At 40.9% G+C, this 26,870-nt stretch overlaps 2 protein-coding genes across 2 annotated transcripts in view; both read left to right on the top strand.

The window, feature by feature from the left end:
• The window catches only part of Kiaa1217 (KIAA1217 ortholog), an 815,686-nt gene that overhangs the window by 153,021 nt on the left and 635,795 nt on the right, over positions 1 to 26,870 (top strand). Inside the window, exon 2 of the mRNA XM_045151349.1 lies at positions 17,198 to 17,278. The gene's annotated coding sequence lies outside the window, so the exon portion shown is untranslated. The remainder of the gene's footprint in view (positions 1 to 17,197; positions 17,279 to 26,870) is intronic.
• LOC101604473 (ubiquitin-fold modifier 1-like) overlaps positions 1 to 26,870 on the top strand; it is a 200,193-nt gene that overhangs the window by 153,021 nt on the left and 20,302 nt on the right. The window contains exon 2 of the mRNA XM_045151359.1: positions 17,198 to 17,278. The gene's annotated coding sequence lies outside the window, so the exon portion shown is untranslated. The remainder of the gene's footprint in view (positions 1 to 17,197; positions 17,279 to 26,870) is intronic.

Here is a 26,870-nt window from a genome sequence, read left to right on the forward strand (position 1 = left end):
TTTTTCCAAACTCTTGGTAACTCTTTGCCCTAAGCCTCTGTATTGAAATTCTCTTTATCTTTGGAAAACCAAGTTACAACACTTGTGATGTCAGTGGCTCTGGTTAGATTGATTCATGTCTCTGTTATACTCTTTGGTTTCCTCATATGTACAACAGAGGAAATGATCATTACAGGTTCTTAGGACCATGGTAAAGCCTTTAGATTCAATAAATCTTAGTGGTGGCTATATTCCAAACTATAGTCCATCTCAAACTTGCTGCTCCTCCATCAGCATCACCACTAGTTGTAGATATATTCCTTAAAAATAAAAAAGAATAAATAGTTTTAAAAAGCTAGGCATGGTGGTGCATGTCATTAATCCCAGCACTTGGGAGGCAGAGGTAGGAGGATCACTGTGAGTTTGAGGCAACACTGAAACTACATAGTGAATTCCAGGTTTGCCTGGGCCAGAGTGAGACCCTGTCTCAAAAAATAAAGAAAGAAAAGAAAAGAATAATAAAAGAATAGATTCTTCTCTAATTTAGCTCTGGCCAGTGTTACAGTATTAAAAGGTGGTGCCTTTAAGAAGGGAATAGGCTAGAGAACTGCATCCTCCTTCCTTTGGAAGGATTAAGTCTTTCAAATGAGGCCTCTATTAGTATTCTAACCACTCTTCGTTTCTGCTGTGAGAGAGCAGAGACATCATCCTCTCTTGCTCTTTTTGCCTTTGGCCATGTGAGGATCAGCAAGAAGGTCCTCACCCGGCCCTAGATCCCTTGGCCTGGTGGTAGACTTCCTCAGCTCCACAACCTGATCAGCAGAATTCCCTTCTTTTAAAGTAGCCACATGTGTGGCATCCATCGCTGCACAGATGCACCACAACACTAAGTAATCCAAAAACTTCAGTCACCACTGATGATGGAAAGCTTTGGGGTTTTCTTCTCTGCGAGCCTCCCCTGTCCTTGCCTCTTCTTCCTAAGCACATACATAGAATCACACAAGACTTACCTAATGCCCTCTGAGCTGAACTCTTCAATCAGTCACTGCGTGGCTCTCCACAAGTTTACTAGGACTCTGTAGGAATCTCATTTGTATCTGGTCTTAACCACAAAACAGCACTACTGGGAAATGCACCTGTTCTCTGTGCCAGCATAGGTGGGGAGCCTGAGTGTGATTTCATTGCATGAGGCTATTCCACTTTATAAGCACGGCAACTGAAACTCAGAGGATTTAAATAAGACAGAAAAGTGTGCATGATGGTACACACCTGAAATCCCAGCACTGCAGAAGCTGAGACGTGAAGATTGAAAGATAAAGGGTAGACTGGGCTACATAGGAAGATCTGTATCAAAATAAACAACACTAACAAAAGGTGTCATCTGTATCTACGTATCAATGCTCTACAAGTATAATTCATTCTTAATAGTTCCATAACATTTCATATCTTACATTACAAAGTGACGCCCCATGGCTTATCCAGCCACTCGTTCAGATTCTTTTCCAAGATTTCTGCATGGGAAGTTGATCACCACAATTGGCTGGGTATTGCTGGGTTACTTCTCAAACTTTAGCATCAACCCCTCTGCCTCCCAGCAGCATAGGAGAGAACATTTCCTGTCCTGGCCAGTGCAGGTGACTAGAGCTTCTGGTAATTAATGTTGACCTAATGGATGAGATCAGGCATTTGATCTTTAGTTTGTATTTCCCAGATTGTTCATTAAATTAAGCATCCCTTCATTTATTTGTTAACTTTATGAACCCTCTTTTGTGAATTTTATTTTGAGAATTGAATTAAACTCACTACCCATTTTTAAGTTGATTGCCAAGCCTTTTACTTACTAACATGGCATAAATTGTGGGCTATAGCTCTCTAGCTCTCAGCCTCTCATGGGGTTTCTTTTTTTTTTTTTTTTTTTTGGTTTTTCAAGTTAGGGTCTCACTCTGGCTCAGGCTGACCTGGAATTCACTATGTAGTCTCAGGGTGGCCTCGAACTCTCGGCGATCCTCCTACCTCTGCCTCCCGAGTGCTGGGATTAAAGGCGTGCGCCACCACGCCCGGCTTCTCATGGGGTTTCTAATAGTTTTCCCAATCTGTCATTTATTTTTTGTTAGTGTTTTTGGAATTAATTAAGATTCTGAGTGTTTTTTCTCAAACTTCTTTTTATACCCAAAACTGCCTTGACTATATGACTTCACAGATTGTGGTTTTGCTCTCTTTTATTTTTTTTTAAATTTAATTTGTTAAATATTTAACTCTTTAATCTATAATTTGTTTTTGTATTTAATGTAGAATAAGGACCACTTTTTTTCAGACAAGATTGGACGTGTTCAGGGTGGTATGGCCATAGAAATAATATAGCACCATTCTTTTCAAATGGTTTGTCAGTGATGCCATTACAATATGTAAATGTTATCCAATTTTAATTTATAAAAGTTATTTAAATAAGCCATCCTTCTTCTTAGAAGTTGTCATACCTTGCCACATGTCATTGTCCATAAATAACTCAGGCTATTTTTTGGATTATCTATCCATGTATTTGTCTTACCTGAGCTGGTATAATTAAAGGATCAGTGTTCTACCTGGCAATGCACATCAACACCTTCCTCTCTATTTTCTTCTAGACTTATTCTTGCATGCAGACTTCAAATTATTTTGCCAAGTTTCAAAAGTAAACTAAATAAAAGAACCTCTGTGATAGCAAATCAAGCACACAGCCCTCCCTCTAGAATTCTACTCCTAATTACTTTATATTATATGTTATTTAGGGGAGACACAGTGCTGCCTTCCTGATATTAAATCTTCCTGTCTCGCTAGAAATTGCTAAACAACTGTCATGTCTGGTTGCTTCAAGTTTATCAAGCCACACAGAAAATTCCCCAGTTGAGTCTGGGTGATGCTATTGTATTGATTAAAAGGCACCAAAATAAAGATGGGTGAAAAATTAGTAAGAAGAAATTTTATACTTTATCCAGTTTCATTCTTTTCTAGATAAAGACATAATGTTTCCTGTTCCAAAAAGCATTGAGTCCCCATCTGATAGGTGCCATAGGTCAAGGATATGGATTTAACTGGGACTATTTCTCATCTCATTCTGTATCTTTGCCCTTGGTTTGACCCAACCTTTCACTTGCCTCAGATTCAGAGGTCCTTTGATGCTTCTCTCCCTCATCTGCATATTCATTTGACATTTCTGGCCTGACAACACTCTTTTCAGGCACTTGAATTCAGCAGACTCAGAAGCCTCATGCCACCTCAGAGGTGATGGAAGACAGTCTAGCATGCTCTTGGTACAATCCCAGAATGCACTTCCACATGTTTCTGTGCTTTTGACCCACCATAAGTCCTGACCACACAGTTTTCTTTGTGGCCTAGTAAACAGGCCAGATGTATGGTAGCTTTGTTCAGCTAATTTTGGCAGGAAGGATTGGAAGATAGACCAACAAAGAGGCTGAACAGAGCCTTTGTGAAGATTGCCCTGATCAAAGTGCATGACAACCCTCAACTCACTGCTCACATTGGGCCTTTAGCAAGAATAGGCAAGGAACGAATTTGCCTAAACTTCTGTCTTTGTCTCGATAACTCTATGTATAGTGATCTTCTTTTTGTTTTTTTTTTTTTCTTCTCTATCTGCTGCCAACAGGGCTCTCCTGGCTGTCAGGCTGGGTCAAGATGCACTGGTTAGTTCCTTGTTCCTTTTGAAAGTAGACATTTTGCAACATTTGCAGCCAAGCTATTGAGTAAATGAATAGGTGTCAATTCAATCAGGGAGAATATTCTTCATTTGTTTTGTGACCTGTGTCACAAAAGTGTGTCTGTCTTTCCTCATGAGCAGATTCCCAGCTCACAGGCAAGCTGTACTCTCAGCTTGTTTGAAAAAGTCCTTTGTTGGATGTAATAGTTTAAATTTGATGATAAGATATCACATGTTGAGGCTATGTTTTTGCATATATTTTTGAATAATATTCAAAAAAATATCTTCCCTGTGGAAAAACTAGAATGTGTTTCATAAAAATAGGCCTTTTCTAATGTCAGTTTTCTGCCTGAATAAAAGTAAATGATCATTAAACTTTTCTGCAGGCAGTTATGTCATGGAATGAAAGATTTCCCATTATAATAAATAATGGTAAAAACACAAATTTTGTTTAACCAATGGTAAACTCAATGTGAGTGTGTGTGTGTGTGTGTGTATGTGCACATGCACTTTATAGAAGTCTTTTTGGCCTGGGGTATATATACTTGGCAGTGTAATATATGAGCATGAAAGCTTGGTTTTAGAATATCTTCTGTATCTTGCAAATGCAGTATAGCCACCTACCTGTTAAAAGTGGTCCAGTGGCTAAATGGGGAATAGATGACTCTACCCAGTGGGAAGATGGCATATGTCTTGGAGGAAAAGTGAGTCACATTCGGCACTACTAAATTGCTATCCACTTGGATAACATACTGGGCCTGCGCTGAGGGAAATATGCTGTGCTGTGTAACAGGAACTCTAGACTCCTACCAGCGGACTTCTTCAAGACTGCTCCTGGCTGGCTGTGTGACCACAGATACTTTGTGCTTTCTCAGCCTCTCTTTTATGGACCACGAAAGGGAAGGCTCACCCTCGATGGGAGTTCTAAACAGTGGTGCTTCATGCACTGATTGTGTTGGTGAGGAGGTAAGTCATTTATTGCTATTAGAAATAAAGTCCTGATGTTTATAAACAATTTATGACTGGAGCATTGGAAATATAGTACTGTGATGTCATTTTTCACCGAACTCACCTTCTGATGTGATGTGGTGTGGTGTGTGTGTGTGTGTGTGTGTGTGTGTGTGTGTGTGTGTGCGTGTTTTCTGGGAAAGGAAGAATGAATGTGACTTTTGATTGCTATACTGGCTTGCAACATCAAATTATGATTAGTATATCCAAAAATTCAAAAAGATCACAATTAGTACTCTTCACAAGAAAGGCAAGTGCTGCTACCACCAAGGATTTCCAGTGATCAATTTCATTTTTTAAGTGCATGTGATATATCTTCAGGGATAGTTTTCAATAAGTTTCTGGCTGTTTGCTTTACTGTACAACAAATGTTTGTCAATATTATACTGGGGTCTGGGATCATGCTGAAGAAATTATTTTTCCTGGATGGATTTTCCCTGGCATTCCCTGCAGCTCACCACCTTCTTTGCGGAGTCAAGCACATGTGCACACACATGGACAGTGGGGGGCTGAGAACTCAGCTAATGGCTAATTCTAAGAGCAGAGATGAGTCTGGAGCCAGAGGCATCTCTGTGATGCTTTGGCTGTTCCTCTCATTCGGATGTTTTTATTCACTGTTCCTCCCCTGTTTTCTTATTCTGAGTTGTCTTTGCCTTGAGGTAATGTTAACAAAGGGGCAAAACATTGATTCAACTACAATGAATCTCTGCCTTCTGCTTCCACCACACACACACACACACACACACACACACACACACACACACACACACACGAGAAAGAGATGGACAGACAGAGTGGGGGAGACAAAGAGAGGAATTAAACAACACAGGTGACAATGGGCAATGAGGAATCAGCACATCCCTGGCAAAGTCTTATTTATTGCTTACTGTGTGCTCTGGAGAGACTGCTCAATTTACCCTTTTTCATTTCATTTTCACAACAACTCTATGAGGTGTGTGGGATTGACATCCGCATTTGATAAATGAGCATGCTCAGAGAACTGAAGTAACTTACCCAACCTGGAACAATTAACTGAAATCCACACTGGAGCAGTTTGTATCCAAAACGAGGTTCTTGACCACTCTTCATGCCATGCCATCAGTGCCCTAAACTAATCGAACTTGTGGAAGTTACTTTTACATAACTATCCCCACAAGTAATTTTTGTTATCCCATGGAGTATTTGAGGAAGCTGAGGATCACTGTATTACATGACTAGGTTCACACAGCTGGAAACATGGATGGGCAATGAAGAACCTGGGATTTGAACTTAAGTCTCCATCAAACCACATAGTTAATTCTCATAATTTTCTGTATAGTGTAAGGATCTGATGTAAATGAGTGAAATACTCTTGGAAATTTTTTCTACAAAGATCATTTGTCTTGTTTGAAGTTTTCATCTGCTCACTTATTATCTTTGTGATTTCACGAAACACCAGGTTTTGAATGCCTGCAGTGTTCCCATCGGCATGCCTTCCAAACACAAGAGTCTGCCAATCTCTAGTGTCCCTAGATCCACATAAGTACGAATAGCTGCTTAGTCCTCAGACTCTGCCTCTTTGCTCTGTGGCCAATCAGAACCAAATCTTACAGGGCAGAGTATCTTTTCTTTTAATATTTTATTATTTATTTATTTATTTGAGAGAAAGAGAGAGATGGGGGGGATGGTTGTACCAGGGCCTCTAGCCACTGCAAAGGAACTCCAGATGTATGCACTCCCTTGTGCATCTGGCTTATGTGGGTCCTGGGGAACTGAACTGGGGTCCTTTGGCTTTGCAGGCAAATACCTTAACTGCTAAGTCATCTCTCCAGCCTGGCAGGCTATCTTTTTTGTCCACCAGTGAGGTTTGTTCTGGAGTTGCAAGAGTACTAACTTAAGGAGCTCTATGAACCTCCATCTTTAATCCCAGCCCCCAATTATGGCCCAGAACACTTTCCTCAATCCTCTTATGAAACTGGGACTTTGTTGTTGCATATGCATCACATCTATAGATATAGCTATAGCTATAGATATAGATATAGATATAGATATAGATAATTTACAAGCAGAACCTCTAGCCTATATAAAGAACTCCAGATACATGTGCCACATTGTACATCTGGTTTTATGTGGGTACTGGGGCATCAAACCAGGGTCATTGGGCTTTCCAGGCAAATGCTTTAACTGTTGAGCCATCTTTCCAGCCCTGGGACTTTGCTTTATTTATTTATTTATTTATTTAAGAGGAAGGCAAATTGAGAGAGAGAGAGAGAGAATGGGCACACCAGGGCCTCCAGCCACTGCAAACGAACTCCAGACGCATGCACGCCCTTGTGTGTCTGGTGAACATGGGTCTTGGAAAATCGAGCCTTAAACTGGGGTCCTTAGGCTTCACAGGCAAGCACTTAACTGCTAAGCCATTTCTCCAGCCCTGGGAATTTGTGTTTTGATCATTGGAAATCCATTAGTATAATTCTGCTCCTCCCGCCCCTTTAACTAGAGCTCTTGTCAGTTATCCTTAATCATTGGCTAGGATAAGCCTAAACATCTTCCTCTTCCATCACTAACCCCCTGAAGTTAATCAGTTGGTGAATTTCTAAGTGTGGGGATTTGGATGGCATGTCAATTATCACTGCCTCGGTAGTGCTGTCTTTTCAAACCTGTAACCTAATCTCAGGTGGGTAAGAAGATTCAATAGCTCAGATGAAAATTCGGTGAACAATAACCATGCTAATGACATCAGGAGTAATGTTACCAACATCACTGATATGCCATTTTAGATTTCCCATCAAAATAGCAAGAATTGGTCTTTGTTGACACGGCAGCCTCTGTGGTAAGTACCATAGGTCTTCAACATGAGGTTTTTTTATTATTATTATTAATTAGTTTTATACTCAGTGAATACAGTCAAGTTGATACCATTGTTAGGCTCGTCCATGTCCTACCCCCTTCCCTTAGCCCCTCCTTGTTGAGGTATATGGGTCATGCATTGTGGAGTTAGCCCACAGTTATGATAGGAGAAATGTCTCTGCATATTATGACCCAACATGTGGCTCTGACATTCTTTCCACCCCCTCTTCCACAAAATTTCCCCGAGCCATGTTGGGTTCATTTTTGGTCTGCTTCAGTGATGAGGTGTTGGGAGCCTCTGTGTCTCTGCATATCTGATTTGGTAGGAGTTTATTGTTCTCTGTGTTGATCTCCTTCACCCTTGTGCTGGTACCCAGTTCACCAAGAAAACAGCACCCTTGCTTCTGTCACCAATTATTCTTAGTTTCTGCCAGGGCCCTTTTGAGGTATGATGGGGTGTTTCTCTCCTTAGGATCTGCATCCATCTGAAAAAGAGAAGCAGATTCTCCAACGGAGAGTAAAGTTAGCGCCAGACAAATGGGATAACCCCTATTTTTTTTATAGAGAATTTAATAGGTATAGGCCCTCTTGTAGCCCACAATTGGTGGTGGCTTGATAATGGAGAGCAGGCTTATGTTTGGATATGGTTCTGACTTGTTTCCCAGCTCCAGCTATGGGTCCCGTTCTACTGAGGAGATCAGTTAGCCAAATCGAGAGCAGTTGGTTTCCGACCATGGCTCTGCGCCACTATTGCACTTGTGTGAGCATCCTGACAGGTTATTTGCTGCTAAGTAGGTTAGACCATGAGTTGTTTGGACAGATATTGGTCATTTCCCCCCAAGTCGCCCATGTAGCACCTTTGGACACTAGATGAGCTGACTGGGGACTGACTGTCTTCTGGCTTCCAGCCATGCCATTCTATTTTATGTGTCAACCAGATATGGTGTCTTCAGCAGTAGGGTCTTACCACTAACTTTTGGTGGGTCATCAAGTACTCTGACAGAAATCTGTCTTTCTTTTAGGAAACCTTGTAGGTCTCTCTGATCAAAAGCTCATTGTGGATGATAACCACATGCTGGTACTGGGAATTATAGGTCAGTACCCACTAAGAGAAGGAAGAAAAAGATAACTAACATAGAAGAGTTAGAGAGAAGAGGCAGAGAGAGAAAAAGAGAGAGATAGAAGCTGTAGAAGATTAAGGTCAATCTTCATCATACCCTCTCCCTCCAAGGGCCTGGTGAAGGTTCAACCATTTGGCATGCCTTTTAGGATGTAGAATTTTATGGTACCATTGACACTTGGGTCTAGATTTGTGTCTCCTGCTCCCTCCTTAGCCCTTCCCTCCCTCCCCACCAACCCTATTGTCTAGTCCTTGAGATGCTTGCTGGGTATATTGGTATCTCGGGTAGATTCAGATTTGAAACTATGCGGTGATTATTTTTCTGTGATTGGTAAGTTCACTGAGAATGATCTGTTCCAGGTTCAACCATTTTTCGTCAAATTTCATTATGTCATTGTTTCTTACTGCTGTGTAGAATTACATTGTGTAGATATACCACATCTTAGTTATCCATTCTTCTAGTGATGAACATCTGGGTTGATTCCAGCTCTTAGCAATTACAAACTGAGCTGCTATAAGCATGGCTGAGCAAATCTCTTTGGACTGAGGTTTAAAGGTTTTAGGGTACATGCCCAGTAAGGGAATAAATAGGTGTATTTGTAACTCTGTAGTCAGGTTTTATAGGAGTCTCAACATGAGTTTTGAGTCATATCCTCAAGTGCTGATAGTCACTATGGCCAAAAACACATACTCTTATCCTCTTTTATTCAGATGCTCTGAAATAGTTAATTTACCACATTATGTTTACATGTTGCACATGTCCATTTGTTGAAAGCAAAAAGACATTCAATTCCCAAAATTTAACTCAGAAAGCTACTGAAGGTATTTGGGGTCAGAAATTGTTGATGCAACAAACAGAAACTGGATGGCCTGGGAAATGTAAGATGAGTGCAGGAAGGTGAACACAGAAACCTTCTAAAAAAGGCAAAAGTGTTATGGGAGCAGATGAAAAGAAGAGAAGGTCCCTAAAATGAACATTGATGAGACAAATAGAGAAATGTAAGATGAGAGAAGTCTAAACATTATTGCTAAGTCTATTATCAATGTTTAAGAGAAAATGACCCCCTTTAGTGTCTTGAAAGCAAAGGAAGTTGCATGAGCTCTCTGTGCTGTTTGCATTTTGGAGATAGTCTGCCCAGATGGCATTGTGTTAGCCTTGCCAGGACTACAGAGATCTCCATCTACTAGTGGATACTCTCCACTGGCTGGTGTTTGCATTAAAGCAAATAATTATTAAGTTAATTAAATGTGTTTATCTTTCTTTCTTTCTTTTTTTTTTTTTTTTTTCAAGGTAGGATCTCACTCTAGCTCAGGCTGACCTCAAATTCACTCTGTAGTCTCAGGGTGGTCTTGAACTCACAGCAATCCTCCTACCTCTGCCTCCCATGTGCTGGGATTAAAGGCATGCACCACCATGCCTGGCTCTGTCTCTTGTTTTTTATTGTCAAGTCAACTTTGCCCTGATCAGCATGCTGAGGACTTCATGTGTTTACTGCTTCCAGAGTTCACAATACCAGGTTTAAGAACACATAGCACTTCAGATCTGGAAATGAGGGTGTACACTCAACACTCAAGAGACTATAGTAGGAGAATCATGAGTTTGAGACCAGCCTAAGTTACATAGCAAAATGCTATCTCATTAATCCAGAAGGATACAGAGCAGCAGTTCAGAAAAGCATGCTATCTAAAGGTTTAAATCCTAATAATAGTGCTCAACAGAAGATCTTTGTACATGTATGGACATTTATGTTTTAGAATAGAAATCGGGCTGTAGTTTCTTTGATTCTTCTTGAAGATGACCATTAATTGAATTCAGTATCAACCACCCTCCAAAATAGTATCCAGCAATAAGTATCAGCTCACTAATTAGAAGACAGGTTTTCTATATCTTTAGAATGAAATAAAGCCAGAATAGGAGAGTAAATTGTCTAAAATGCAGAACTAGCAAATGAAAAAAAAAAAAGGCTATTACAAAACTTGTGCATTTTACTCAGTTAGAAATGCAGAACCTGAGGCTGGGAAGATAGCTTAGTGGATAGAGTGTCTGCCTCAGAAATATGAGGACCTGAGTTTGATACCCAGTGCCCAAGCAAAATTAAAATGCCTGGTGTGATGGTGTATACCAGTAATCCCAGCTGATGTGAGCAGAGAGGCTCCCTGGGACTCAGTGTTCAGCCAGTCTAGCTGAATTGGTGAGCTCCAGAACAATGAGAGACCCTGTTTCAAAGCAAGTGGACTGTTTTTCTGGGGATGACACAAGAAATTGTTTCCTATTCTCCATATACACATACATGAATACACATGTATGCAAAAAAGAAAAAAGAAAGAAATGGAGATTCTACCAGTGGCTATTTTAACATATGTAAAAAGTTAGAACCAGGGAATGTAGAGATTTCTCAGTGGTTAAGGCGCTTGCCTACAAAGCCTAATCACCAGAGTTCAGTTCCCCGGGACCCATGTAAAAGTAGATGCACAAAGCGACACATGCATCTGAAGTTCATTTGCAGTGGCTACAGAGGCCCTGGTGCTCTCATTCTCTCTCTCTCTCTCTCTCTCTCTCTCTCTTTCTGTATGTCTCTCTGCCTCTTTCTCTTCCTCTCAATGAAAGAAAGAAAGAAAGGAAGGAAGGAAGGAAGGAAGGAAGGAAGGAAGGAAGGAAGGAAGGAAGGGAGGGAAGAAAGAAAGAGAGAGGGACATGAAATGAAATGCTTGAAAAAATTAGAACCAAATTATAAGCAGGATATTGTCATAACTGAAATAAGGGTTAGAATAACATAATAAGGACCAATTTCTGGGGCCTTGAAATGTAATGACAAATAACTTCTCCACCTTAACATCCAGACCACCTCAGCTCTTTCATAAAATAATTTCTGCTCATACTTTTAATGCCATCTTCACAAAAACAAATTATGTTTACTATGTATAAAAAAATCTGAGCATCATGATTAATTATTTTGTTGTTCATTTGGGGATTTCTGTTTGCTTTTGTTTTGAGACAGTATGGAGCCCAGTCTCATTACTACCTCTAGATCTTCCTGCCTCAGCTACACATGCCACTACACCCCACATGAATTCTGTATTAATAATTCAATTAATATGATATTTTATGAAACATAATCTTAAGGGAATATAATTGATCTAAAAGCTAGTTTATGTATAACATTTTCTCCAAAAATGCTGGATTATTACATATTATTGAATATGCTATATCCTTCTTTACTTATAAAAATAGATACCATACTTCCAATTTTAATAGGAAAATGAGTCATAGTAAGGTCAATGGGCTTACACAATATTTGAGTATTGTGAGGCCAGTTGAAGAATCCACTACCTTTTCTATATTGATCTCCTCTTCTGCAAGTAAGAGACAATAAGAGAAAACCAAGCTGGGGAGATTGCTCAGTGGGTAAAGTACTTGCCACATAAGCATGAAGATGAGCTCTGATTCCCCAGTACCCACATAAAAAATTTCAGGTATGTGTTTGCTCCAAGTATTCATAGAGAGTTGTGAAAATTACATTAAAATGGTGCTTTCGCCTGGAGGGATGGCTTAGTAGTTAAGGCACTTTCCTGGAAAGCCTACAGACCCAGGTTTGATTCCCCACATAAGCCAGATGCATGAGGTGGTGCATGCATCTGCAGTTCATTTGCAGTGGGTAGAGGCCCAAGCATGCCCACTCTCTTTCTCTCTCTCTCTCTCTCTCTCTCTTTACTTCTTTCTCTCAAATATATAAATAAAATATTTAAAAAAAAAAAAGAAAAGAAAATGGTGCATTGTTTGTGCCTGTAATCTCACTTATTATGCTGTGGCTGGAGGATTCAGAGCCAGTCTGGGCTGCAAGATGAGTTCCAGGCCAGCTTAGAGTAAAGAATAAGACCTTGTTTCAAAAATAAATAAATAAATAAATAAATAAATAAATAAAGCTAGATAGAAAGATGGGTTGTCGATAGAGTCTTTTCCCAACAAGCATAAGGACCTAAGTTCAAGTCACAGAACCCACATAAAAGTAGCTGGGTGCAGTGATGTATACCTGTAATCCCAGTACTGAGGAAGAGACAGGAGGATATCTTGCCAGGCATTCTGATCAAATACCCAGATTGCATGGTCACTGAGAGAAATTTTCTCAAAAAAAAATAGTAATAATAAGGTAGAGAATAATTGAGGAAAACCCCTACTGATGAATTCTGTCTTCCGCCCATGCACATCCAGGCACACCTGCATGCACATATGCATATGAAACAAACAGTAAATTTTCCTAATAAGTATTTCAATAGTAAGCCACTATAATGATTCTTTTTAAAAATTTCTCCCTCAAATTTTCACTGCAGCAATGTTTACTCTTTATGTCTTCTAGTGGTAATTTTGCATTATCTGTATAAATCAATCCTTGATAATTTTTGTGTAATTTACCTTGAAATTCATCCTGATTGATTTCTGCAGAAGTTTGTTGGTTCCTTTATCTGTAAAGCCCTGCTTCCTTTCCTTTCTTCCATAGTTATTTAACATATTTAGAACAATGTGGATTAATCTGCATTTTACACAGTTTGCATTCTTATCCAGTGCTGCCATTTTTATTGTCTTGCTCAAATTGGTGTGGGACATGTATGTGAGAGAATTAGCATATTTGAATTTTGAACCTGTCTGTAGGATTTTGTGTTCTCGGTTCCAACACTATTGCTTATTTGTCTTCTGTGATGGGTCTCTTGTCAACTTGACAGGACCTAGAATTACCTGTGATGGATTATTTATATTAGGTTAGCCTCTGAGCATGTCTCTGAGGGGTTATCTCCATTAGATTAATCAACCTTGATTGTGTTAATCAATAATGAGGAATAAAAACATACCTTAACTATGAGTGGTACAATTTTGTGGGACAGAATCTTGAACTGTAAAAAGGAGAGAGATGGCTGTGTGCTGGCATTCATCACTGTCTCTTCCTCAGGGTGGCTGGATGTGGCCAGCTGTGCTTCGGACACCTGCTGCCATGCCTTCCCTGCCATAAAGAACTGTAACCTGGAATGCAAATTGACATAAACCCCTCCTCTCTTAAAAAATGCAAGGCATGGTAGTGCATGCCTGTTATCCCAGCTCCGGGAGGTAGAGATGGGGAATTCTCAGGGCTTGCTGGCTAGCCTGTCTACCTGAATCAGTGAGCTCTAGGTTTAGTAAGAGATTCTGTTTCAAAACAATAAGTTGTAAAATGATTGAGGAAGGTGTCTGACATCAACCTCTAGTCATTACACATGCACACACATGTATGCACACACACACACACACACACACACACACACACACATGTCTACCTACAGACACACACAAAATAAGATTTTTGTTTTGTTTTGTTTTTGTTTTTTGAGGTAGGGTCTCACCGTAGCCCAGGCTAACCAGGAATTCACTATGTCATCTCCGGGTGGCCTCGAACTCATGGCGATCCTCCTATCTCTGCCTCCCAAGTGCTGGGATTAAAGGCATGCACCACCACACCTGGATAAAACAAGATTTTTTTAAATGTTTTATTTATTTACTTAGTTGACAGAGAAAGAGAGAGAGAGGAGAGAATGGGTGTGCCAGGGCCTCCAGCCACTGCAAATGAACTCCAGACATTTGCATCTGTCTAACGTGTGTCCTGGAGAATTGAACCTGGTCCTTTGGCTTTGCAGGCAAACGCCTTAACTGCTAAGCCATCCCTCCAGCCCACAAAACAAGATTTTAATAGGAAAAAAAAAAAAAAATAAGGAAAGTCCCATTGCTGTTGTCTCCTTGGCCTGCTAGCTACAACTCCCCTCAGTCCCCTCATCTGCTACTGTCCACTCAGAATTGAAGTGGAGAAAGCTTTCTTCACTTTAGGACTACAAAGTTTCCATCTTCCACCATTGTAAACCAACAATCAATAGCACACCTCCAGGGTAACAGCAAGTCATCCCAGTTCCATGGACCAATGCCATCAGATTCAGTTAGATTCTGTAGAGTGGCTATGGTGGAGTGACAAAGGACCTGCCACTAAGTGAGATAGCCTGTGGCAAGCACTGCACTTCACAAGATACAACATCTAATATGCACTCTGCTGCATGCTAAGAACGCATGCAATATGTTATGGGAGGGTTCTGCAGTTCGCTTAACCTAAATTCTTTTTTTTATTTTTTTATTTACTTGCAAGCAGAAAGAGATAGAAAAAAGAAACAAACAAAGAGAATGGGTATGCCAGGGCCTTCAGCCACTGGAAACAAACTCGAGATGCATGTGCCACTTTGTACATCTGGCTTTAAGTGGGTACTGGGGATTTGAACCCAGGTCATTGACTTGTAGACAAGCACCCTTCCCACTGAGCCATCTCTGCAGCTTCCCTAGATTCTTTTTGATATCAGTCAGGTCGTGTTTTGCTTACATGCCAACATTCAGTCATCACGGTGCGCTTTGACGCCTTCAGCCCTGCCTTCTCCCACTCTGTGCTCTGAGTCATTAAGGTTTCGTCTAATAATCTGTGCTTGAATGACACTATGGTGATCACCTCTTGATTTTCACATTCTCTATATTTTATGAGCAATATTTTATGATTCCCTCTCGCACTCCCCCCCCCCACTCTCTCTTGGCAGGGGATATCCCTTTATGTGACCAGAATCCTGTCTCTTCCACTAGCTGGCTCTGAAGCCTTAACTTCTCCCTTCAACATTCCTGGACTTCAATTGCCTTACCACCGTAGAAGAGGGCCTCCTTAAGTATTCTAACATACTTTTCACCTCTAAAATGTTGGGGTTTTGTGATTCATTTCATATCCTTCGTGATTCCACAATCTTTGTTTGTGTGTCCGTAGTCTAGAACAATTCTATAATTATATAATCATTTAAATGTGTTTTTTAAATACCAGATGTTGAATCTAACTCCAGCCCAACAAATCCTTGAGGCAGAATCTAAGCATCATATTGTTCAATGCTCTGCAGGTAATTATAAAGTAAAGCCACAATCAAGAACTGTTATCCCAGCTGGGCGTGGTGCTGCATGCCTTTAATCCCAGCACTTGGGAGGCAGAGGTAGGAGGATTGCTGTGAGTTTGAGGCCACCCTGAGACTACATAATGAATTCCAGGTCTGCCAGGGCCAGAATGAGACCCTACCTAAAAAAAAAAAAAAAAAAAGCAGAAAAGAATGGGTTTCCCTAAATCATGAGATTTTTATCTTTGATATTTCCATTGGTCACTACTAAAAATAATTGGAAAGAGGACAATGCTGTCATCTCTCTATATACAGAGTCAAGGGAGCAAGAGTTCAGGAGTCCAATAGGTAAGTAGCCAATAGCAGAGGAGGTGACATTGGAGTGCATTATAAATTATGTTTATAGTATATATAAAACATACTACAAAGGATCTATCAGTCAGATTTGGTGGCACAGCTGTTGGGTAAGCTGAGGTGGAAGGACCACAAGTTGAAGGTCAACCTGGGGCTACAAAGCACATTTAAGTTCAGCTTGGCAACTCTGTGAGAACATGCATCAAATAAAGTAAAAAATGAGCTAGGGATCTAACCCAATGGTAAAGTGCTTGTGTAGCATATCCAAGGTTCTAGGGTTAAACCCCAATGACCACTGACCCCCACACACAAAGGATTCATTCTGTTCTAGGTATATGTTTGTAGGCTTGACTGACTGAGTTCAGGGCTCCCCCATGGAAAAACAAAAAGTGACTGGGCTCCATTTGAACCACTGTTTCAAATTACTATATTTCCCCTGAAAATGCACACTTTCAAATTTACAATGCATACAAATAGATGTAAAAAATTCCTTTATAAACATTCTTTCAGGTCAGTATTACTATGTGGAAATCTCCCCACAAACATATCTCTTATAATTCCAGCCTACTGCCCCTTGTTATGTGACTCCTCTCTTGTCTGTGGTACATTCCATGTCCTTCCAAAGCCATTCTGTACCACTTGAATTGGAATCTACAATTCAGTACTGTTTTTATTCTTGCCTGTGAAAGTTTTGCATTGATTCAAATAGAAAAGATTAAGATTTAAAGTAGTGTATACTCAGGGAAGAGACTTCCATGAAATTCTGCAGCTATATTTGAGGATAATAGTAAAGGTGACGCGTGACAGCGTACATTGGGCATGAAGGCCAGTGCTAAGGAACTGGCTTCTGAGCCTTCTGTTGGGAGACAGCCTTACTCTACTACTAAATGATTTGATCCTATCAACTTCTTTGAACCTTTGAAAGTTTACCATTTCAAAAACCAATGAGGGAATGTGACAATATGTTCTTCCAGGGTTTAATTAGAAATCAAGCTCTATAGTTGCAAACTCACATGTCACTAGCTGCCTTTTCTCTGGCTAACAAAGGGCTACCTATCCTATTTCCTGTTTATGTGATACTGACCAGTGTGTTTGCCTGTAAGATGGTGCCCACTGCCCTTTTCTCAGCAGGGTTAGACCAAAGGGCCTTAAGTCTCGCCTCTGTGGTCACATTCTGTCTAACTGTTGACTTTAATTTCATATAGTATTTTCTGCTGTATAGAAAACATTCCTTATATGCTCGATATATATACACATATGTTTATCATTTCTGACTTTTCTAGGTCTCTTCCTTTGGACTTTTGGTTTGACGTCATCTGTCCATGAGCAAATCTCTTCCTGCAGCAAGAAGTATTGAATATGGGGTAAGTGAGACAATTCTATAATCAACATTTTTTGCATGAATAGTGTACCTGCCTTGGTATCTTGAGAAGTTAATATATTTTCCTTTAAGTAATTACAGTTTCCCTATGAGAATATTTATAGGTTTCAGTAAGCCATATTTCTTTTGCTGTGTCAGATATGCACAATTGTGTCTTTAAAAATCAAGGAGTTAGTTCTCTTTGATAGCTGCTGAACGAATGTTCACTCTCATAGGCTCTAACATTACATATAAATTGACACTTGGATATAAAAGAGGCTTTTAAAAAATCTGTCTTCTTAGTTGGTTAGCATCTGTTTGGTTAAAGACAGGTATATAAAAGATTCATCTTATCATGCAGTTGCTCATGATGGAGGGTTTATGGACACAGCGAAAACCTTGATTTGCAGGCACATCAAAGCATTGGTTTTCCACTGTTTCTTGTCATACTCCTGCAGAGGCACCACGGGAGTTGGATTGCCTGGGGCACACAGTTCAGCTGCACCAACAGCCAGTGCAGAGAAGTTACCAGGTAATACAGATGCATACTGCCACAGTAAAGAGGCATGGATGCCCTCTGCTTTGCCCCTGGCGGGAAGACTCTGAAACAAAAAGACTCACTTAACCCATGACATTGAGTCCTATCATGGCAAGAGAAAAGGATGCATATTGAAATGAGCTGCTGTTCATTCTGCACTTTTGAGGGGGAGGTAAACTTGTGTACCAAAGTGCTATTACTGTTTAAAAACATTTCATTTACAACCTCTGTACATACAGACAATATGCCATGATCACAATCTCCTCCCACCATCCTCCCTTTTTCCCCTCCCAAGCCCTCCCCTCCATTGAATTCCTTCTTCTCTCCAACTAATCTCTTCCATTTTAATGTCATCATTTTTTCCCTGCTATCATTCATGTCTTATGTAGGTAGCATCAGCCACTGTGAGGTCAGGAATGCCCTGACCACTTTGTGTCTGGAAGACACTATTGCACAGAACTTCTCCCCTTTGTCACTTCTTTTCAGCACTTGGGTGAGTTTTGAGTCTCCCCAGTGGTCACCACCATCTGAAAAGAGAACCAAAAATGAGAAAAGCATTAATATATGGGCATAAACATAAGTATGTAGAAGGCATTTTGTGGCATAACACATCCATTTAGCCAGATAACAGTAGTAGTCCCTGTCCTTGAGCTTATGATCTCCCAGTCATGGGCTTTTGACTAGGATTTTAGCACCAGGTAGGAATTACCTCTGATGGAGTGAGTTTCAAGTCCAGTCAGAGAGTAGCTGGTTTCCCCATAACAGACTGGCCTCCATTGCAACATTTGGTGCATTTGGTCTGGCTATTCAGGCATAAAGCTTGCAGGGTCCACTGCTGGTTAAGACCATTGATGACTTTTCTTCCCCAACAGATTACATAGGTCTTTCCTGACAGCTGGTCAGCACAGAGGAGCCTTCCAGCTCAGCACCAGCTTGATTTCTTAGTGACTTGCAGCCCAAGTGGAATCTTCAGCAATAAGCTTTTACCATCTAGTTCTGGTGGGCAACCAAGAGCCTTGGCAATAGCCTGTAATGTTTTGAGGGCATCAGGTGTCTCCCTGACGAACATCTCACTGGAAGGTATCCTACCTCTGTCAGTGAAATTTTCTTTTAACAATCTGTGGCTTATGGACACATCATTATCCACCCCCACAGGGCCAAAATGCTATTTATACTGCAGTGGATAATATCAAACAGTGGTGTCCATCAGCAGGTTTATCTAGTCTCTCTATTGCTTCTTGCTTACAATGATCAGACTTTTCTCTTGACCCATTTATATAATTTTATTTTCAGAGGGTTTGCTAGATGGGATATGAGAGACTTGATCAAGAAGATTTAGGAGATATATAGTGAGTCTCTACCTCATGTGGTAGGTTCTTTTCCAGACTTGAGGCCCTTGAGTCCACATTCCAAGTGATAGATAGAATTAACAAGTGGTGAGCTGGGCCTAGTGGCACATGCCTTTAATCCCAGCACTTGGGAGGTAGAGGTAGGAGGATCACCATGAGTTTGAGGTCACCCTGAGACTGCAGTGAATTCCAGGTCAGCCTGGGCTAGAGCAAGACTCTACCTCAAAAAAACAAAAATAAAAGAAGGAGAACAAGAATTAACAAGTGGTGTGGGCTATCTGTCCATGGTGCCTTGCAGCATAGATTTTTATCTCTAGTACTTCCAAACAAAATATAGTGAAAGAAAGCTGAGAATGGAAACAGGTTGTGCAGTGAGGTGATGATATTTAAACTGGGATGTTCACTGCGGTGACAAAAATGGTGCATCTTTCTGGCCTAAGGTGGTGGGGTTTGGGTTATTGAAGGAGTGTTGAGCACTGAGACTGTCTTAAATTAATTTTGAGGTAGAAATGACAAGAATTTCTCCCAGAGTGAAATGGGAGATAGGAGTGAAAAATGAGTATGGTTCCAGAGTCTGTGGAGCGCACAGTGAAGGATGGAGTCATCATTTGCTAGAACAAAAAAGAAAAAAAAAAAAAACAGACCTAAGAAGTAAGTTTGGAGAGAGCAGGATTAGGAAATCTGTTTTCGAGCCATTAAAGTTTAAATATGTATTAGATATCCAAGTGAAAAACTCAGCCTGGCATTTGGTATTTAAGTCGGGAGGTCAGGGGCGAGGTGTCTACTGAAGGCATGCAGCAGAGGCGCCGGTTCGTAGACAGCATTCAAGGCTGAGGGTGGATGAGACTAGAGCAGGTATGGTATAGTTCCCACAGACGTCCACCTTCCCCTCTGTTTTTAATTTGAATGAGATGGATCTTGTGTTTTGGTATTTTAAAGAATCTCCTAAGATGATGATACATGCAAACAGACTAAGGACCTCTGCCTTCAAGACTGAGTATGGCTAGAGGTGCACAGGAGAGATGAGACAGACTTCAGTGCTTGCTAGGTTTCTAGGAGCTGAGAATCCACCAAGAGAAGGAGCCACAGCAAGGCAGGGCGAAAATAACAGAAAGAAGGGTTCTGAAATCCAGATGTGGCTTCTTAATGGTGCTGGGGTGATTAGCTATATCTGATGTCACTGACAGGCCTGTCAGTGAGGATTGTGATTGGCCTACATGAGGCTGCTGGTGGCCTAACAGGAATGCCAGTGCTTCTGCAGGACAGTGGCTTTGTGGGGTTGGAGTCAAGAAAGAATGAGAAAAGAGAAGCTGTAGTAGGTCCTTTCAAGTCCAGTCTTTTGGTGAGTTTCTCCTTAAAAAGGAGCAACAGGGCTGGGGAGATGGCTTAGCGGTTAAGCACTTGCCTGTGAAGCCTAAGGACCCCGGTTCGAGGCTCGGTTCCCCAGGTCCCACGTTAGCCAGATGCACAAGGGGGCGCACGCGTCTGGAGTTCGTTTGCAGTGGCTGGAAGCCCTGGCACACCCATTCTCTCTCTCTCCCTCTACCTGTCTTTCTCTCTGTCTCTCACTCTCACATAAATAAATAAATAATGAACAAAAAATATTTTTTGAAAAAAGGAGCAACAGGCAGAGGTCAAGGTATAAAAGCTTTTTTAAGATTGGAAAGCAGTTGTGCCTTTGTATTCTCTGACAAAAGGTCTCATACAGGACGAAGATGAAATAGGAGGAAGGACAGAAATATGGTGGAACAATTGCATTGGACAGGGGATGGGAAAACACAGTCATGGTGGGTTACTTTGGGTGAGAGCTTGGAGGACAGAAGGATTGACTTGGGCTACTTGGCAGGTGGGGAAAATGAGTAAATGAACAAGGAAGAGTACAGTTGATGGGCAGTTCAAAGTTGTGGGACCAGGAGCTGTGTGGGGTGTGTGTGTGTGTGTGTGTGTGTGCTTGAGCGCTTTCCAGCTGCCATCTTGTCTGTAGACTCAGAGTTAGAGTGCATTTTCTGCCAAGTAAATGGAATGGAGGAGGAGCAAGCCATAGACCATTGAAGCTCAAAGCAACAGTGCCGTTATAAAGATAAACCTTACACACACACATACTTGCTGGGAGAGAGTCTTGAGCACAGTGAAAGTGGTAGGATTGGGCTGGAGGCTACAGCTCGATTGGTAGACTGTGTGCCTGGTGTGCACAAAGCCCTGGATTGGATTGCCCTCATGGGAGCTTGGTGGTGACACTTGTAATCTTAGCACTCCAAAGACGGAGGCAAGAGGCTCACGAGTTCAAGGTCTTTTGAGCAACATGAGGTCCTGTATCAGAAGAAAAGAAAACAGGGCTGGGGAGATGGCTTATCTTCAAATAAGATAAGATAGCTTGCCTTCAAAGCCAAGAGACTCAGGTTTGATTCTCCAGTACCAATGTAAGCCAGCTGCATCTGAAGTTCATTTGCTGCAGCTGGAGGCCCTGGCACACCCATTCTGTCTTTCTTCGTCTCTCTGTCTCTCTGTCTCTCTCTCTCTCTCTCTCTCTCTCTCTCTCTCTCAATTGAATAAATAAAAATAAAGTATTTAAAAGAAGAAAAGAAGAAAGAAAAGGGTAAGGGAAAAATAAAAGGAAAGGAAAGATGAAGAAGAAAAGATTGATTAGAAGAAAAGATTTTATAGGTCTTCAGAGGGTCAGAAATTGGCTGTAGACACTGTTCTAGGAATTCATGACAGCATGAACTATTTTGATAAAGGTAAGCATATTCATTACCAAAGATGATTTCAGTTTGAGTCTATTTAATTAAGTTTTCACCCATTAAAATTAGTTGTTATGCAAAAAAGACCATAGCTTTGAGCATCATTATGCATTCTTTCACTTATAATTATGAAATGAATATATTAATATATAATTTAAAAACAATTAGGGGTTGTTAGAATACTTCTCAGTAATATGTGTCTTGTACAATAATAAATTATAAAAGATAGAGTCGAACCATCCTGCCTGTCTGTCATTCCCGTGGCTGGGGGAGATGATGCCAAACAACATAATGTATGTGTCTACGTATCTTGTAAATCACTTTAATTTTGCTAAATTGCTGGATAGGGATTTGCCACAGCTAAGAAACTTTTCAAAATCTAATTGATAAAGTTATATTATGGAAGACTGATGCTAGAGCTGTAAGGTGCCCAACTTTGGCAAAATTATGTCACACTTCAGACTTGCTATGAGTGAGAGGAGAGCCAGCCATGTGGCCTGACTGAATGACCACTTGCTCCAACTTCGAATTCTTTGCTTTGTGTCTGGCTTCCCTGACTGGCTTGCTACAAGCTTTGGCATTGTTAAGTTAAGTTTGTGGAGGCCATGTATATATCCTAGATCCCTGCAGTGGGCCCAGCAGACCAGCCTACACTAGGATCTCATCACAGTAACTGTGTGGCTTTTTGCAGAAGGCCCTACAGCCAATTAGCAGAGCTGTAACCAGCCTGCCTAGCTAATTGATTATGCTGCAATCAATTAATGTGTCCTCCATGCCTCACGTCCACTTTTCTATAAATTCTCCCTGTTAGATATGTTGGTTGGAATTCTCAGAACTTTTTCTGGTTCTGGTAGCTATTGGATCCACAGACTTTTTTTTGTCTTGTTTTGTAGTGTTAATTGTTCAGATAAGCTTATGAAATTTAATTGGTCTAAAAATTTTCCATTTAGCAGCACCACCAAAGTTAAATTTTTGAATGCACTTAAAGACAATTAAAATAACACATTTACAGGATGGAGAGATGGCTCAGCCACTAAGTCACTTACCTGCAAAGCCTAATGACCTGGGTTCGATTCCTTAGTACCCATGTAAAGCCAAGTGCACAGTGGCACATGCATCTGGAATTTGTTTGCAGTGGCTGGAGGCCCTGTAGCATCCAATCATTCTCTCTCACTCTCTTCTCTCTATCTCTCTCTGCTTGCAAGTAAGTAGAAAAAGAAAGAAATTAAAAGCACATTTATAAAGCCTATGATTGATTTACTGTATCCCTGATCATAATGTGATGGTTCTATATTGGCTTCTTCTGAAGAGTTTGTGGCCTCTCTATTCTAGTTTCAATCAATCTATATGATTACCAGATGTTTTAGGTTAAGTTAAAAAGCCTTTACTTTTATTATCAAGGTTCCAAAACCCAAGGTCCATCAATCCAAATTTTCTATTCTTCAAACAAGATTATTCTATAGCCTGAATGAGCCTTCTTAGTGGCTCTGGGCCCAAAATGGGGCTAGTACTGAACAGATTCTTTTATTTATTTATTTCAGACAGAGGTAGAGATGAGAGAGAGAGAATGGGGTGGGGGTATTGCAGTCCAGTTCACATTGCTTGTAGAAATCACCCAACCAAGAGCAGATTCTGGGAAAAAGAGATTTATTTTGGCTTACAGGCTCAAGGAGAAGCTCCATGATGGCAGGGGAAAATGATGGCATGAGCAGAGGGTGAACATCACCCCCTGGCCAACATAAGGTAGACCACAGCAACAGGAGGGTGTGCCAAACACTGGCATGGGGAAACTGGCTGTAACACCCATAAGCCCACCCTCAACAATACACTCCCTCCAGGAGGCATTAATTCCCAAATATCCATCAGCTGGGAACCTAGAATTCAGAACACCTAAGTTTATGGGGACACCTGAATCAAACCACCACAGGGGGCAGGACCTCTAACAACTGCAAAAAACAGTCCAGATGCATATTCCAGCATGTGCATCTGGATTACACTGGGCCTAGAGAATCGAACCTGAGTCCTTAGGCTTTGCAGGCAAGTGCTTAAACCACTAAGCCATTTTTCCAGCCACCTTGCTGCTATCTTTAATGAACAGCCTTTGACTAAAATAGCATAGCATCTGCATAGCGTTGCTTTCCTGTTTTCATCATGGCAGAACAAAGATATAAATCCCATATATATATAGTGTTCCTGGAAATATGAAAAATCAAATGTGGGAAAATTGAAAAATAGATATATCTTATGGGAAACGTCTTCTATAGAAGAAAAAAAAAAAAACCTAAAGCCCTAATGACTTTTTACTTATTGCTTCAAGAGATGTATTTTTAATATTTGGGGCATGTTTTTCAAATTAAAAAAAATATATATCTTATTTAGTTGCAAGGAGAGAGACAGAGGAAGTGAGCACCAGAGCCTCCAGCCACTGCAGACTCCAGATGCAACCACCACTTTGTGCATCTGGCTTTATGTGGTTACTGGGGAATTGAACCCAGATCCTTAGACAGTGCAGGAAAGTGTCTTAATCACTGAGCCATCTCTCCAGACCCTGTTTTGCAGTTTTGTTCTTTCCTTATAACTAGTCATGATAGTTCCGATGCATATTCAGTGGAGGCCAGACATTTGATGTTTTGTTAAACAGTCGCTGTTCCCTATGAGTAATGTCAGCAATTTCATTTCTGTTTTCCTTTTATTCCTATAAAATAGCCATATGAAATGCAATATCATGTACACATGCTCACATATACCTCACAGTTTACAGATAAAGATGGACATGCTCTAACCCGGAGCCAATGATACCCTGAATATCGATAATGCTTCAGATGGTGGGTGTTAGCTAGTGAATGACTATGTGAGAATAAGACACCACCAAGGAGGGATTACTTATATTTTCTAAAGCAAATACCGTGCATCAGAAAAGGGAAGCAGTTGAAGGGGGAACACAGTGGCTGATGGAGAATAGAGGAAGAGGGTAAAGTTTTCAAAATCCACCCTGTAAGCTCGTTGACTGGTGATTGGGAAGTGTGGCTCAATACCTCTTCACATTTAAATTCCACTGTTTTTATTGTTGGTGGTGGTGGTGGTGGTTGTGGCATAGGAACTAGTAACAGCTCAGCTTATACTCACTTTACCTACTGTGGTCATTTGAATGGATGTCCCCCATTTTATATTCAGGATTTTCTTAAAGTTTGTAATTTAGATCTGCAGCCACCTGGATGGATGAGGTGTCACTAGGCAGATCCTAGAGTCTAGCCCTAAAGTGCGGCGGTGGATTTGAAATTCCAGTCTAAAGATATGCAAAATGCTTGAGCTGTGCCTAGAATCCCTTCTTGGTGGTGGTTTGTGGCTTTTTCTTTCTGCTTCGATCTATGAAAGCAGGACAACTCGATCTATAAGCTTCAAGTAAATTCCCTTCCTCCATAACTCTGCCTGGCTTGGAAGTTCATCTCAGCCGCCTGAAGCCTATACACGCTTATGAACAACTGACTGATGGATTTGCAACTTGAGAAACTAATTGTTGGATTAATTTCAAGGAGCAGCCTGAAAATATATGTTTGCCACTCAAAGCAGCAACTGTCCTGGCCTGTGGAAGTTGTTCCAAGTCACTGTTCAAGCTAAGGGGCTCATGCCAGAATGTTAGCTATTTTACTTTGGGTTTCACCACGTTTATAAATCTTACTCGTTGAGAGCAGCCTAGAGATTGGAAAATATGTTTCCTTGGAAAAATGAGGTAAAAGGATGAAAAATTGTGGCTGATTCCATAACTTGCCAATTCATGGCACCTTGAGCGGAGATGAGGAGACAGAGCAACGGTCAGTCACGCCGGGAGATCATCGATTTCACCGGGGAGACGAGCTGCAGCCCTCTGACCCAGACTGCGCCGAGCTCCTGCACCAGCTGCCTCAACCTGTGCTCGAATTTGTATAAACAGATGAAAGACCAAAGGCATCTGCAGATACAGTCACGATCTCTTCAAAAGCCAACCCAATAATGCTAGCACACATTACACGATGTTCCAGTTCATAGTGGGGCTCATATATGATGATGGTCTGTCAGAATTCAATGGAGTTGAAAAACCCCTAACATCGCAGCACAATACATTACACGTATATTTGTGTGGTGCCCGTATAAACAGACCTACTGTGCTTCCAGTGGTGTACAAGCAGATTCCATACCGCTATGTCCAACGCGTAATAGCATACCTCCATTGCTATGTTAAGGGTAGTCTTTGGACTTATAAGAATGTTGACTACACAACAGAATGTTATGTCATTGCATCAGCAGCCTCACACGCGTCCTGCTTACTGAGACCCTTGGCTGAATCTGGGCCTTGTGGGGGATTGCCCTAGACATCGTGGTCTGTGCAATACACTCTGGAATCTTTGCTCAGTGACCAACTCAGCTAATGATACATATCTCAGCAGTGCATGGATATATTATCCTTTGATTAAAATTGCATTTCCTTTGGATCTGGAAAGGATTATACTAAGTGAGGTAACCCAGGCCCAGAAAGCCAAGCCTCAAATGTGGATACTAGTTACAGATGATTGGGCTTCTGCATGAGAAAGAAAATACTTAGTAGCAGAGGCCAGTAAATTAAAAAGGAGATATAAAGGGAAGAGAAAGGAAGGGAGGAGGGTACTTAATAGGTTGGTATTGTATATATGTAAGTAGAATGATTGAGATGGGAAGGTAACATGATGAAGAATGGAATTTCAAAGGGAAAAGTGGGGGGGAGGGAGGGTATTACCATGGGATATTTTTTATAATCATGGAAATGTTAATAAAAATTGTGAAAAAATAAAAAATAAATACCAGACCAAGATCTAGAGAGAGGAAAGCATGCTTCTGAAAATGCAGTTAAGGCAGAACATGGTAGCACACATCTTTAATCCCAGCATTCAGGAGGCCGAGGTAGGAGGATCACTGTGAGTTTGAGGCTACCCTGAGACTATGTAGTAAATTCCA

The sequence above is a fragment of the Jaculus jaculus genome, chromosome 5 (genome assembly GCF_020740685.1).
Source record: "Jaculus jaculus isolate mJacJac1 chromosome 5, mJacJac1.mat.Y.cur, whole genome shotgun sequence".
Taxonomy (NCBI): domain Eukaryota; kingdom Metazoa; phylum Chordata; class Mammalia; order Rodentia; family Dipodidae; genus Jaculus; species Jaculus jaculus.